Source organism: Pseudophryne corroboree, chromosome 6 (genome assembly GCF_028390025.1).
Source record: "Pseudophryne corroboree isolate aPseCor3 chromosome 6, aPseCor3.hap2, whole genome shotgun sequence".
In the NCBI taxonomy this organism is placed as follows: Eukaryota; Metazoa; Chordata; class Amphibia; order Anura; family Myobatrachidae; genus Pseudophryne; species Pseudophryne corroboree.
Window position 1 is genome coordinate 488,443,539 of NC_086449.1, and position 13,376 is coordinate 488,456,914.

Genomic DNA, 13,376 nt, shown 5'->3' on the forward strand with positions numbered 1-13,376 from the left:
GCTTGCTGCACTTGCAACGCTGAAGGCACGGTGGCTTGCTGCGCTCGCGACAGAATCTATTCCTACTCTAAGGGTGTCGAGTGGGAATAGTCCTGTAGCATCGGTATTCTGGCTTTCAGCATTGCCAACTGTCGGGTCTTTGGCGTCGGTATCCTGACGTATTCTGATTCGGGATCCCGACAGTCGGCAAATTAAGCGTCCCATTCATGGACCTGTGTGTTTTTGCTGCTGTGATCGTAAAAACTGGCTATTTTTTGTAGATTATTTTTTCAGAGCCTGCTCAGGTCCCGAAAAAATTTCTCTGATAATAATTGCTGCCGGGCTGACTTCAGGATAGCCCTGGTGGATCAATCAGTCCATGGTAAATTACGGCGGCGAATTGATTTCGCTCCTAAGAGAACAATAAACAATATTACCAATTAAAATCTGGCATGAGCATATTGTTAGAATTTAATAAACAATCTATACTTTAAAAAACAAAAACTTCTTCTCCCTGGATTAGCTGGGAGCTCTGATGTAGTTCACTTGTTGCTGCATTACTTAGTTTCATTTCTTGCTGCTCTGTTTTTTTTTTTTTCATTTAAACTGTCACTCTGTAATGTTAGCTTGTAATGTTGTTAGCTTGTAGATAAGTGGTCTATTCTGTGTTAACTTTGGGGGTAATTCAGATCTGATCGCTGGGCTGCTAACTTTGCTGTCCTGCGATCAGATAGTCACCACCTCCAGGGGGAGTGTAAATTTGTTGTGCAAGTGTGCGATCGCATGTGTATGCCAAGCTGCGAAAATACAGTGTGTGGAGTCTGTGCACAGCCCAGGACTTACTCCTACAGTGTGATGAGAACAGGCTGATCGAGACTGGAGCTGACGTCACACACCCTCCCTGAAAACGCTTGGTAACACCTGCTTTTTTCCAGGCACATCCCCTATAAATGCTCAGTTGCCACCCACAAACGGCCTCCTCCTGTCAATCACATTGCAAACGCCTTTGCGAACGGATTCTTCGCACCATCCTGTCACTTACTGGCGATGCCCGTTGTTGTCTGACACCAGTGCGCATTGTGGTGCATACGCATGCGCAGTTAGGACCTGATTGCCCGCTATGCGAAAATGCACCGCAGTGATCAGATCTGAATCACCCCCTTTGGCATCATGATAACATGGAATCTTCCTCTTACTGGAAGGGAAGTGCTGTCTTTATTGCAAAGTAAACGTGTTCTGCCAGCAGTAAGAAAATGCAGGAATGCTCATTATGCCACATTACATTTTGGCACACATACAATGTTAAAATATGAGAATGCCATGCTAAAATAAAAATGCAAATTGGCAATTGTTCAAGGGGAGTCATCAGTGCTCTTAGACTTATTTACTGCTAGTGTGAAGAGATAACTTTTATTAAATTGGTGGTCTTCAGGTTACCGACTGTCGGGATCCCGGCACACAGTATACCGGCGCCGGGATCAAGACAGCCGGCATAACGACAGTTTATCTCCCTCGTGGGGGTCCACGACCCCCCTGAAGGGAGAATAAATAGCGTGGCGTGCATAGCGCGCCACCGTGCCTGCAGCGTGGTGAGTGCAGCGAGCCCGCAAGGGGCTCATTTGCGCTCGCCACACTGTCGGTATGCTGGCGGTCAGGCTTCCGGCGCCGGTATGCTGGCCGCCGGGAGCACGGCCGCCGGCATACCATACTACACCCTTATTAAATGATGTAAGATAACTAATACCCCTTTCATACAAAAAAAACGTGGGTCCAACCTGGGTTATTGAACACGGATTCAAGCCGTGTCACAGGCTGGACCCGGGTTATTGCTGGGTCTTCCCTCTGCCGGAGTTTGGAGATTATATAATCTACAAGCGTCGTTCACAACGCAGGCTGTCGGTGTTGCGTTTGACCCCGGTAACCACCAGGGTTGGATTCCCAGGTAACACAAAATGGGTAGATGCTTTCACTCCAAACTTGGATCCAAGTTGCCTGGCAATAACCCAGGTTATAAATTTTGTGAGAAAGGAGTATAAGACAGCCATGGATGTGCGGCATCACTGTTCAAAATGGCGCAAAAAAACATTGACAGAAAAATGTGGATGTTGAAATTGTCAAAAGCATATTTTCACATAGAAAAAGCTAGCATGTCTCTGGTGGTATTTTTAGGGAAAGTGATGAAACTCTGTCACCTCTGATAAAGGATAACATTGTGGAGGGCTCTATTATTTACTCAGATTCATGGCAGGCGTACAAAACACGAATTGATAGAGGCTGCATTTGCTCACTTCGAGGATAAACACAGGTACAATATTGTTGAGACCCAGTGGGCCTGATTCTGATTTGCAAGCAAAGCAAAAAAGCAAGCAACTGGGAAAAAAGCATGTTGCACTGAAGGTGGGGTAGATGTAACATGTGCAGAGAGACTTAGATTTGGGTGGGGTGTGTTCAAACTGAAATCTAAATTGCAGTGTAAAAATAAAGCTATCTAACATTTGTGGCCTACATGTAAAAGCAGGCAGTATATAGCCTGCAGAGGAAAAATATAAATGTATTTGCTCACCTTGCATGGCAACATGGTTTGTTCCAGAAACAAAACTTCTTGCTGTTTTTGCCTTACTTTCAAATCTGAATCAGGCCCAGTGTACATATTCAACATGTGGAGAAAATGTGAGGATCAACAAAGTGGAGAAAGAAAAAAACACAAAGTAGGAACAACCTGTTACTTAAAATCTTACTTGGCTCATTTCCTATGGCTCCAAAAAATCTATTTCATGTAAATCTATCAGCAATTAATGATTTGTAGGAGCCGCAAGTCAACTATTGAAAATTTTAGCAATGCTTGAACTGGTTATCTCTTTGTCTAAAATGTAACGAAAAACAGGAAGACAAGTTAATAAAGAAAAGTAGTCCCTATAATACTTCAAGTAGACGGCTAGTCCCTGTAATAGTTCAAGTAGACAGGTAGTCCCTATAATACGTCAAGTACACAGGTACAGTAGTCATTATAATACTTCAAGTAGACAGGTAGTCTATGTAATAGTTCAAGCAGACGGGTAGTCCTTAAAAGGGGTTGGTATCTATGTACCAGCGCCCGTCCTCCCAGTGGACAAAATCCTGACCGCGGGATGCCAGATGCCGGCAGCGGGGCGAGCGCAAAAGAGCCCCTTGGGGCAACAGCCTCAAGCATAAGGTAAGGCAATGATCAAACACGTCCTGTCTCCTCCGTGCAGCACTTTGTCATCAACATGTTTCGGAGGTAACCTCCTTTCTCAAGATATTGAGAAAAGTGGTTACCCCTAAAACATGTTGATGACACGTTGATGACAAAGTGCTGCACGGAGGAGACAGGACGTGTTTGATTGCTGCCTTACCTTAAGCTTGAGGCTGCTGCCGGGATCATCAAGCTGGGGTATCCTGGGACTTCCCAGCCACAGTGCACAGCCTCTTCCCAGGGAGGGTACGACTCACTCTGTTACCCATCATTTTACTGTTTCATCCATCTGTATTTTATGGTTGTATAAATAAATCCTTTCTGACTAAGATAAACCTTCTATGTCCTGCTTGATCCCTGTGAGGTCCGGGTCACTGGCTCTACAAACACTTGCTAGGCAGCTGTCTGTGTTGAAGTTGAAAGATACCTTTATGTGAAAGCGTCAAGCTTATTAAAGTGTTGCTTCATTAGGAGAGTATTGCAATTGGCTTGAGGTGTACATCAAGATATAAATCCTGCCACTTGTGAAGATTTGGATATATAGCTTATGTTTCACCATTTATCAACAATTTATGTAAAGGCAGCGCTGTGGTTTCTTTTCCCATTTGGTTTCTAGTGTATATTGTGTGGGCGTAGGTGTACACCTAAGGCAGGAATGGGGAACCTTCGGCCCTACAGCTGTTGTTGAACTACACATATCAGCATGCCTTGCTACAGTTTTGTTATTTTACCATGCTAAAACTGTTGCAGAGCATGCTGGGAAGTGTAGTTCAACAACAGCTGGAGGGCCGAAGGTTCCCCATCCCTGACCTAATGGTTAAAAACCAGCTGCAGCCTTTGGACGCAAGGGAAGAAAACCTTTTTCTTTGTGATCTTCGTACATTTGATTGTTGGCTTTCTACATACATTTAACTTTTTGTGACTTTCCCAGTTACCCTCCGTATAGTCAGATTCACTGATCACGATGGTGAGTGTTTAGTTTAAGGATTGCTGACCCCTGTCAAGTCTAGTTTGTCCCATTATTCTTGCATAATATCTAATGGTGGCTCTCTAATCCAAATTGCTGTTTCTGTGTTTTGTTTGCCAGGAGGCTTGCCACCTAGCAGTAGCTGGTGGCATAGGCATCAAGTCTCCTGATACTCCACTGAAGCAGGAAAAGTGCAATTTTCTTCATTTCCAGCACTGCCAGAGAAATGGTGCATGTGCAGTCGTATGGGTCTCATACAGAGCTGTTACATGCGTGACCGACAAGAGTTGAGAGCATGCATGACTGCTGCATTGCAGCAGATTTTTTTCTCAATACTGGAAGATCTAAGATGCAGTGTCAGTTAAGTCACTGCGTTTCTCTATACTTACAGTAAAAATGAACCCCAAAATTCCTAATAAAATGCTTGTATTTATTTATTCTACCTCAGCTTCCTGTTGAGGAGTTTAATTATAAGAGAAAAAAAATGCGTTTTATGTAAAAACAACTAAAAGAATATTTGCTTCAAAATCTGAGATAGAACAAGATACCATGCAATCTATTTCAGAGATAGGAAAATTGTAAAATGACAAATTAATAAGGAGCAAGACAAACAGAATTAAAAATAGCCAAACATATCAATCAGATATAGAGAGACACCTGTTCAGGCTCAGAAATAGCTTTCCTTTAGAATTGCCTGTATTAGGCAAGCACACCCTGTAGAAGACAAAACAGTCTGGTAAGTTACCTTGTAGAAGATAAAACAGTCCTGCAAGTTACCTTGTAGAAGGCAAAACAGTCCTGCAAGTTATCTTGTAGAAGACAAAACAGACCTGCAGTTTACTTTGTAGAAGACAAAACAGTACTGCAAGTTAACTTATAGAAGACAAAACAGTCCTGCAAGTTACCTTGTAGAAGAAAAAACAGTCCTGCAAGTTACCTTGTAGAGAAGACAAAACAGTCCTGACAGTTGCCATGTAGAAGACAAACAGACTTGCATGTTATCTTGTAGAAGACAAGACAGTCCTGTAAGTTACCTTGTAGAAGAAAAAATAGTCCTGCAAGTTAACTTATAGAAGACAAAACAGTCCTGCACATTATCTTGTAGAAGACAAAACAGACCTGCAAGTTATCTTGTAGATTACAAAACAGTCCTGCAAGTTACCTTGTAGAAGAAAAACAGTCCTTTAAGTTACCTTGTAGAGAAGACAAAACTGTCCTGCAAGTTACGTTGTAAAAGACAAAACAGTTATGAAAGTTACCTTGTAGAAGATAAAACAGTCCTGTTATTTATCTTGTAGATGACAAAACAATCCTGTAAATTACCTTGCAAAAGACAAAACAGTCCTTTAGGTACCTTGTAGAGAAGACAAAACAGACCTGCAGGTTACCTTTTTAAATAAAAAACTGCCCTGCAAGTTACCTTGTAGAAGATAAAGTAGTCCTCATAGTAATCTTGTAGAAGACAAAATCCTGCAAGTTACCTTGTATAAGAAAAACAGTCCTTTAATTTACCTTGCAGAGAAGACAAAACAGTCCTGCAAATTATCTTGTAGATGACAAAACAAATCTGCAAGTTATGTTGTAGAAAACAAAACAGACCTTTAAGTTTCCTTGTAGAAGACAAAACTGTACTGCAAGTTACCTTGTAGAAGACAAAATAATCCTGCAAATTAACCTGTAGAAAATAAATCAGTCCAGCAAGTTATCTTGTAGTAAACAAAACAGTCCTGTAAGTTACCTTGTAGAAGACAGTTTTGCAAGTTACATTGTAGCAGAAGAAACTGTCCTGCAAGTTACCTTGTAGAAGTAAACACAGTCCAGAAAGATGCCTTGTTGAAGACAAAACAGTCCTGCAAGTTACCTTGTAGAAGAATAAAACAGTCCTGCAAGGCACCTTGTACATGACAAAACAGTCCTGTAAGTTACCTTGTAGAAGGAAAAACAGTCCTGTAAGTTACTATGTAGATGACAAAACAGTCCTGTAAGTTACCTTGTAGAAATAAAAAACAGTCCTGCAAGTTACCTTGTACAGAAGACAAAACAGACCTACAGGTTATCTTGTAGAATAAAAAACTGTCCTGCAAGTTACCTTGCAGAAGATAAAACAGTCCTGCAAGTAATCTTGTAGAAGACAATACAGTCCTTCAAGTTACCTTGTAGAAGAAAAAAAACAGTCCTGCAAGTTTCCTTGTAGAAGAAAAGACAGTCCTTTGAGTTACCTTGTAGATAAGATAAAACAGTTCTGCAAGTTACTTTGTAGAAGACAAAACAGTCATACAAGTTACCTTGTAGAAGATAAAACTGTCCTGTACGTTACCTTGTAGCAAAACAGTCCTGCAAGTTATCTTGTAGATGACAAAACAGTCCTGCAAGTTATGTTGTAGAAAACAAAACAGTCCTGCAAGTTACATTGTAGAAGAGAAAACAGTCCTGCAAGTTACCTTGTAGATGACAAACAGTCCTTTAAGTTACCTTGCAGAAGAAAAAACAGTCCTTTAAGTTATCTTGTAGAGAAGACAAAACAGACCTGCAAGTTACCTTGTAGAAGAAAAAACTGTCCTGCAAGTTACTATATAGAGAAGACAAAACAGACCTGCAAGTTACCCTGTAGAAGACAAAACAATCCTGCAAATTACCTTGTAGAAGATAAATCAGTCCTGCAAGTTATCTTGTAGTAAACAACAGTCCTGTACGTTACATTGTAGAAGACAAGTTTCATTGTAGCAGAAGAGACTCTACTGCAAGTTACCTTGTAGAAGAAAAAACAGTCCTTTAAGTTATCTTGTAGAAGACAAAACAGTCCTGCAAGTTGCCTTGTAGAAGATAAAACAGACCTGCAAGTTATCTTGTAGAAAACAAAACAGTCCTGCATGTTATCTTGTAGAAGACAAATCAGTCCTGCAAGTTGCTTTGTAGAAGACAAAGCAGTCCTTTAAGTTACCTTTTAGGTAAGACAAAGCAGTCCTGTAAGTTATCTTATAGAAGACAAAACAGACCTGCAAGTTATTTTGTAGAAGACAAAACAGTCCTGTAAGTTATCTTGTAGAAGACGAAACAGTCCTGCAAGTTACCTTGTAGAAGATAAAACAGACCTGCAAGTTATCTTGTAGAAAACAAAACAGTCCTGCAAGTTACCTTGTAGAAGAAAAAAACAGTCCTGCAAGTTACCTTGTACATGACAAAACAGTCCTGTAAGTTACCTTGTGGAAGAAAAAAAGTCCTTTAAGTTACCCTGTAGAGAAGGCAAAACAGTCCTGCAAGTTACTTTGTAGAAGACAAAACAGTCCTTTAAGTTCTCTATTAGAGAAGACAAAACAGACCTGCAAGTTATCTTGTAGAAGACAAAACTGCCCTCCAAGTTGACTTGTAGAGGACAACACAGACATGCAAGTTACCTTGTAGAAGAAAAAACAGTCCTATAATTTACTGTGTAGATTACAAAACAGTCCTGTAAATTACCTTGTAGGAAAAAAAAAAAGTCCTGCAAGTTACCTTGTAGTGAAGATAAAACAGACCTACAGGTTATCTTGTAGAATAAAAAACTGTCCTGTAAGTTACCTTGTAGAAGATAAAACAGTCCTGCAAGTAATGTTGTAGAAGAGAAAACAGTCCTGCAAGTTACCTTGTAGATGACAAAACAGTCCTGTAAGTTACCTTGCAGAAGAAAAAATAGTCATTTAAGTTATCTTGTAGAGAAGACAAAACAGACCTGCAAGTTATCTTGTAGAAGAAAAAACTGTCCTGCAAGTTACCATATATAGGAGACAAAACAGACCTGCAAGTTACATTGTAGAAGACAAAATAATCCTGCAAATTACCTTGTAGAAGATAAATCAGTCCTGCAAGTTATCTTGTAGTAAACAAAACCGTCCTGTACATTACATTGTAGAAGACAAGTTACATTGTAGCAGAAGAGACCGTCCTGCAAGTTATCTTGTAGAAAAAAAACAGTCCTTTAAGTTACCTTTTAGAGAAGACAAAACAGTCCTGTAAGTTACCCTGTAGAAGACAAAACAGACCTGCAAGTTATTTGGTAGAAGACAAAACAGTCCTGCAAGTTACCTTGTTTAAGAAAAACATGTCCTGCAAGTTACCCTGTGGAAGACAAAACAGTCCTGCAAGTTATCTTGTAGATAACAAAACTGTCATGCAAGTTACCTTGTAGAAGAAAAAAACAGTCCTGTAATCTACCTTGTAGAAGGCAAAACAGTCCTGCAAGTTACCTTGTATAAAAAAAACCTGTCCCGCAAGTTACCTTGTAGAAGACAAAATAGTCCTGCAAGTTACCTTGTAGAAGACAAAACAGTCCTATAAGTTATCTTGTAGAAGACGAAACAGTGCTGCAAGTTAACTTGTAGAAGACAAAACAGACCTGCAAGTTATCTGGTAGAAACTGTCCTACAAGTTACCTTGTAGAATTAAAAAAAAGTGCTGCAAGTTAGCTTGTAGAAGAAAAAACAGTCCTGCAAGTTACCTTATAGAAGAAAAAAATCAGTCCTGCAAGTTACCTTGTAGATGACAAAACAGTCCTTAAGTTACCTTGTAGAATAAAAAAGTCATTTAAGTTACCCTGTAGAGAAGACAAAACATTCCTGCAAGTTACCTTGTAGAAGACAAAACAGTCCTTTAAGTTCCCTATTAGAGAAGACAAAACAGACCTGCAAGTTATCTTGTAGAAAAAAAAGGGCAAGTTACCTTGTAGAATGAAAAACAGTCCTGTAAGTTACTGTGTAGATGACAAAACAGTCCTGTAAGTTACTTTGTACTACAAAAAAAAAAAAAAAAACAGTCCTGCAAGTTACCCTGTAGAGAAGACAAGACAGACCTACAGGTTATCTTGTAGAATAAAAAACTGTCCTGCAATTTACCTTGTAGAAGATAAAACAGTCCTGCAAGTAATCTTGTAGAAGATAATACATTCCTGCAAGTTACCTTTTAGAAGAAAAAAACAGTCCTGCAATTACCTTGTAGAAGAAAAAACAGTCCTTTAAGTTCCCTGATAGATAAGACAAAACAGTCCTGTAAGTTATCATGTAGAAGACAAAACATACCTGCAAGTTATCTTGTAGAAGACAACACTGCCCTGCAAGTTACCTTGTATAAGAAAAACCTGTACTGCAAATTACCCTGTAGAAGACACAACAGTACTGCAAGTTATCTTGTAGAAGACAAAACTGTCCTGTAAGTTACCTTGTAGAAGATAATACAGACCTGCAAGTTATCTTGTAGAAGATAAAACAGTTCTGTAAGTTACCTTGTAGAAGAAAAAACTGTCCTGTTAGCTACCTTGTAGAAGATAAAACAGTCCTGCAAGTTACTTTGTAGACGAAAAAACAATCCAGTGACTTACTTTGTAAAAGACAAAAGAGTCCTGTAAGTTACCTTGTAGAAGACAAAACAGTCCTGCAAGGTACTTGTAGAAGACAAAACAGTCCTGCAAGTTACCGTATAGAAGAGAAAACACCCCTGCAAGTTACCTTGTACAAGACAGAATAGTCCTGTAAGTTACCTTATAGAAGGAAAAACAGTCCTGTAAGTTACCTTGTAGAAGGAAAAACAGTCCTGTAACTTACCTTGTAGAGTGCATGGTTTAACTCACTGTAGGTCATATTGCGCCCATAACTATTCTACATGGTCGCTATTGTTTTGCACAGCATTGTTTGCACATAATACATGACGTTCATTAATGTTCATTATTAATTCATTAATAAACAATAGATATGAATCAATGACAAATGTAGTCTTCAAGCGTACGAATAGTAGCACCCACAATTAGTTTTTTTGCGTGTAATGTGCCTACGAACTGACACATATATATAATCGCACCCACGGTCCATAGACATTGTATTGTTTTATCGCGGGTATGGCTATTCGCATCCTTGCGTGGCAAGTCACTCCTGCAATGCGCACAGATGTCTATGCGGATTACGGGACAGATGAAGGTAGTTACATCTGTAAACAGATATATATATTAGCAGATAAAGACTAAGTGTATTCTTATCTAATGTTTTGACTTCAACGATCCCTGGGGGCCTCCTTTCTGTCTAAAATAGACACCCATTTGAGGTATGTGAACACTGGACATACAGTATCCATCCTTTTCATCTCCATTTACAAGAGTCCAAGATGTGTCGCACATCACAACCTTTTATCCTGCTTGAGATAAGGGGCAATGTCTCCCTAAAAAACTAAATAGCATCCATACATTGATGCTCTACTGTATTTGCATAGGGGGCAGTATTGCTTCATTTATGATTATAATTAGATACTGTAATAACACATTAAATCCATCTATTTACTTGTATTCAAGGCCAGTTGTGTTATGAATCAGGCCCAATAATAACCCATCATTGCAAGTCAATATGAACAAAACCCATGGGAACAGGCAAAATGTTTTCTTCATATCCTACAACACACAAACATGCTGCCTTATACTATCGATGTGGGAGAAGGGTCACATGAATTTTAACATGAATCCCACTGCTTACTTATGGGTACCAAATAATGATCACTTATTGTATGTAATTATATAACAAGTATGGCTAGTTTACTCGTTCATGAAAATAAACTATATTTATGTCCCATTTCCCCAAAATAAGCTTAAGTATGGAAATCGTTATGAAGTGTAAAACAGTTTTTCATAAACTAGTGTTTTGGTAAAGTTCACCTTTCAAAACCGAAAAACTGATGTTCATGTAATAGAAAAAATTGCAGTTTTTCGAAATTATAGCCAGACATTGCAGCTGAATTTTGTACACATACATATTATTGGACTCTAACAAAAATTATGTTGTTTTGTCAACCGCTACTTTAGAAATTCCAGAGCTGTAACTATCTTAATGGTTTTCCAAGTGCCTTGTACAATTTTAGTTTTTTAAACCATTTTAAGTTAGATCTCTTTTATATTCAGAAAATGTACTGAAAGCTGGATCACGTCTCCTATTGAGCACTTTGTTGCTGTTTCTTTTTTTTGCAAGAAATACTGAAGGTTAAAATTGCCTTGCAGGTTGTATGCAATTTGCTTCACAGCATGCTTCTATTCTGTTGCACAAATTCCTTCTGTTAAGTGCTAGAACTATATGATGTCATATCGTAAAGGTGATATTTTTAAAACATAATTATTTTTCATTTTTGAACTGCAGGCATATTCTTGAAGAGACTGAGATTCTAACACCTCCCCCTGCCCCATGCTTCAAGAAGTTTCCACCTTAACTTAATTATTTTAAACACCCCTCATTTCACCTTTTTATACTTTGGTGTGATGCTCTCATCTGGCACCCTCGTACCGCTTTCACATTGCAAACCCAGTTCGGTCCCGGCTTTTGAACCTGGGTCCTACCCTGGTCCGAGCAGCCTCAGACCCTTTCACATTGCAGTTGCGACCCGGGTTGTCACCCATGTTAAACACTGTGATGTGATTCAAAATGGACCTTTCTGGCTGATATTGATGAGGTTTCAAATGAAATAAAAGGAGTGGCTGGGGACTCTGAGCAGACACGTAAACAGCCAGTCAGCACCTTTTTTTTAGATCTGGCTATAATATCCTGGTTCAGAGGCTTTCACACTGCACCTCGACCCATGTCCGACCCGTGTTTAACCCTTCTATTTTATTCATCCAATCAAAACTTGCATGTCATGGTATTGCCCTGGTTCTGTCCCTTTTCCCCTCAGTGATTACAGATGCTGGCCAGCTGAGGCCTTCAGTAGTGGCAAGTAGTAGAATCCTGATATTAACAAACAGCAGGAGTCTCAGAGGAAGGACCCATCAGAAGTTCTAGTGGGAGAAGGAGGTTATTTAAATTCACTTTAGGTCATTTACATTTTATTTTACTTAATATAATTGAATATGTTGTATAGTATGAACAATGTAAATAAACAGTATATTTCTGAAAGTGCAAATGCCCTATGGCAAGCGAGCAGGACTTTGCCCTTTAACCTAGGTTGATCGACTGGTAAGATTGTATTGATTTACTTACATGGGGATGCCTATTTCATAAGGATTGTGGTGGTGACTGTCCAGCCACAATACTTATCCTGTAGTTGGCTCAGGGTGTAGATGACAGGAGAAAATACATGGAAACATGATTTGTAATTTTTTTTATTTAAGGATTTTTCAATAGTCAATACTTTTTATTATATTTATTTTCTTATTTATATTTTCAATCTAGTTTTGATAGTCTGGGCTTCACTTCCCCTCTATATAAAGGTCACCATTAGTGGCAACCCTTTTGGTTAGGGTGATGTGATAACTGGTAAAATGAAATATTATCACCCTTATAAAGTCCCAAGATATGGACGTTTTATGGAAGGTATGAGGTTGATAGCACAGACAGAATTTTTTTTTATGAAAGAAAAATTGTCAGTGAGCTGATACTGTTCATTAGCAGTAAGCAGAAAGTTACCACAGCTAGGTGTGGCCATCGGCCATTGATGATTCCAAATCATCGATGGTTTATGGTCGATGTTGAATACTTTTGCCATCGATGGGAGAAAACCAGATGGTTTCCCACCACCAATGGTATAGAACCACCTGATAGTTCTTTGATGGTTCTTTTTTTTCTCCTAAAGGGTGCTGGGACACAAAGTTAGTTTCAGTGAAAGAACAGGAATGACCATCAGATGCTGAACCCATAGATGGTCATCCATAGCATAGTATGCAACAATCGATGGAGACCTGCCATATCACCATCGATGGTAGGCACATCGATGGCCATACCTAACCTCAGCACTGGTCTGTCAAGGACCCTTCTGCACGTAATTTAGCAATAGTAATCGAAGAACAAGTGTCCTTGTTAAATAAGCAATAGGTATTGCAGGACATGGCTGCAGCTGACAATACTTAGTGATAGCTGGCAGCAGAGGCGGTGGCTCTTGATAAAGAACAAAATCACTAATGTCAGCAAAAACTGCAAAATGCATTATTAAATATGACAATAACCAGATTGCTTTTTAAAAGCAGATAATGCAGAGCTTTTATTGGGCCAGAAAGTAGGGAGAGGATGATGCAGCATTTTCAAAGGACAAAGATAGATGACTGGGAAAAATGACACTGCAGTATCTAAATGTCATGTCTTACAGGCTACTGAATGGTTATACTACTGCAAGATATAAACTCACCTTTTCTGTTGTTTGGTAATTCTTGCCAAAAAATAAAAATATTACCTAATATCCATTGGTAGTGCAATCAATAACCCATTACTGGATGTAACAGTGGAT

General features: G+C 39.3%; 1 protein-coding gene across 2 annotated transcripts in view; it reads left to right on the top strand.

Moving 5' to 3' along the window:
* Window positions 1–13,376, top strand: part of CNTN1 (contactin 1) — a 337,119-nt gene that overhangs the window by 48,317 nt on the left and 275,426 nt on the right. The gene's annotated exons all lie outside the window — the stretch shown is intronic.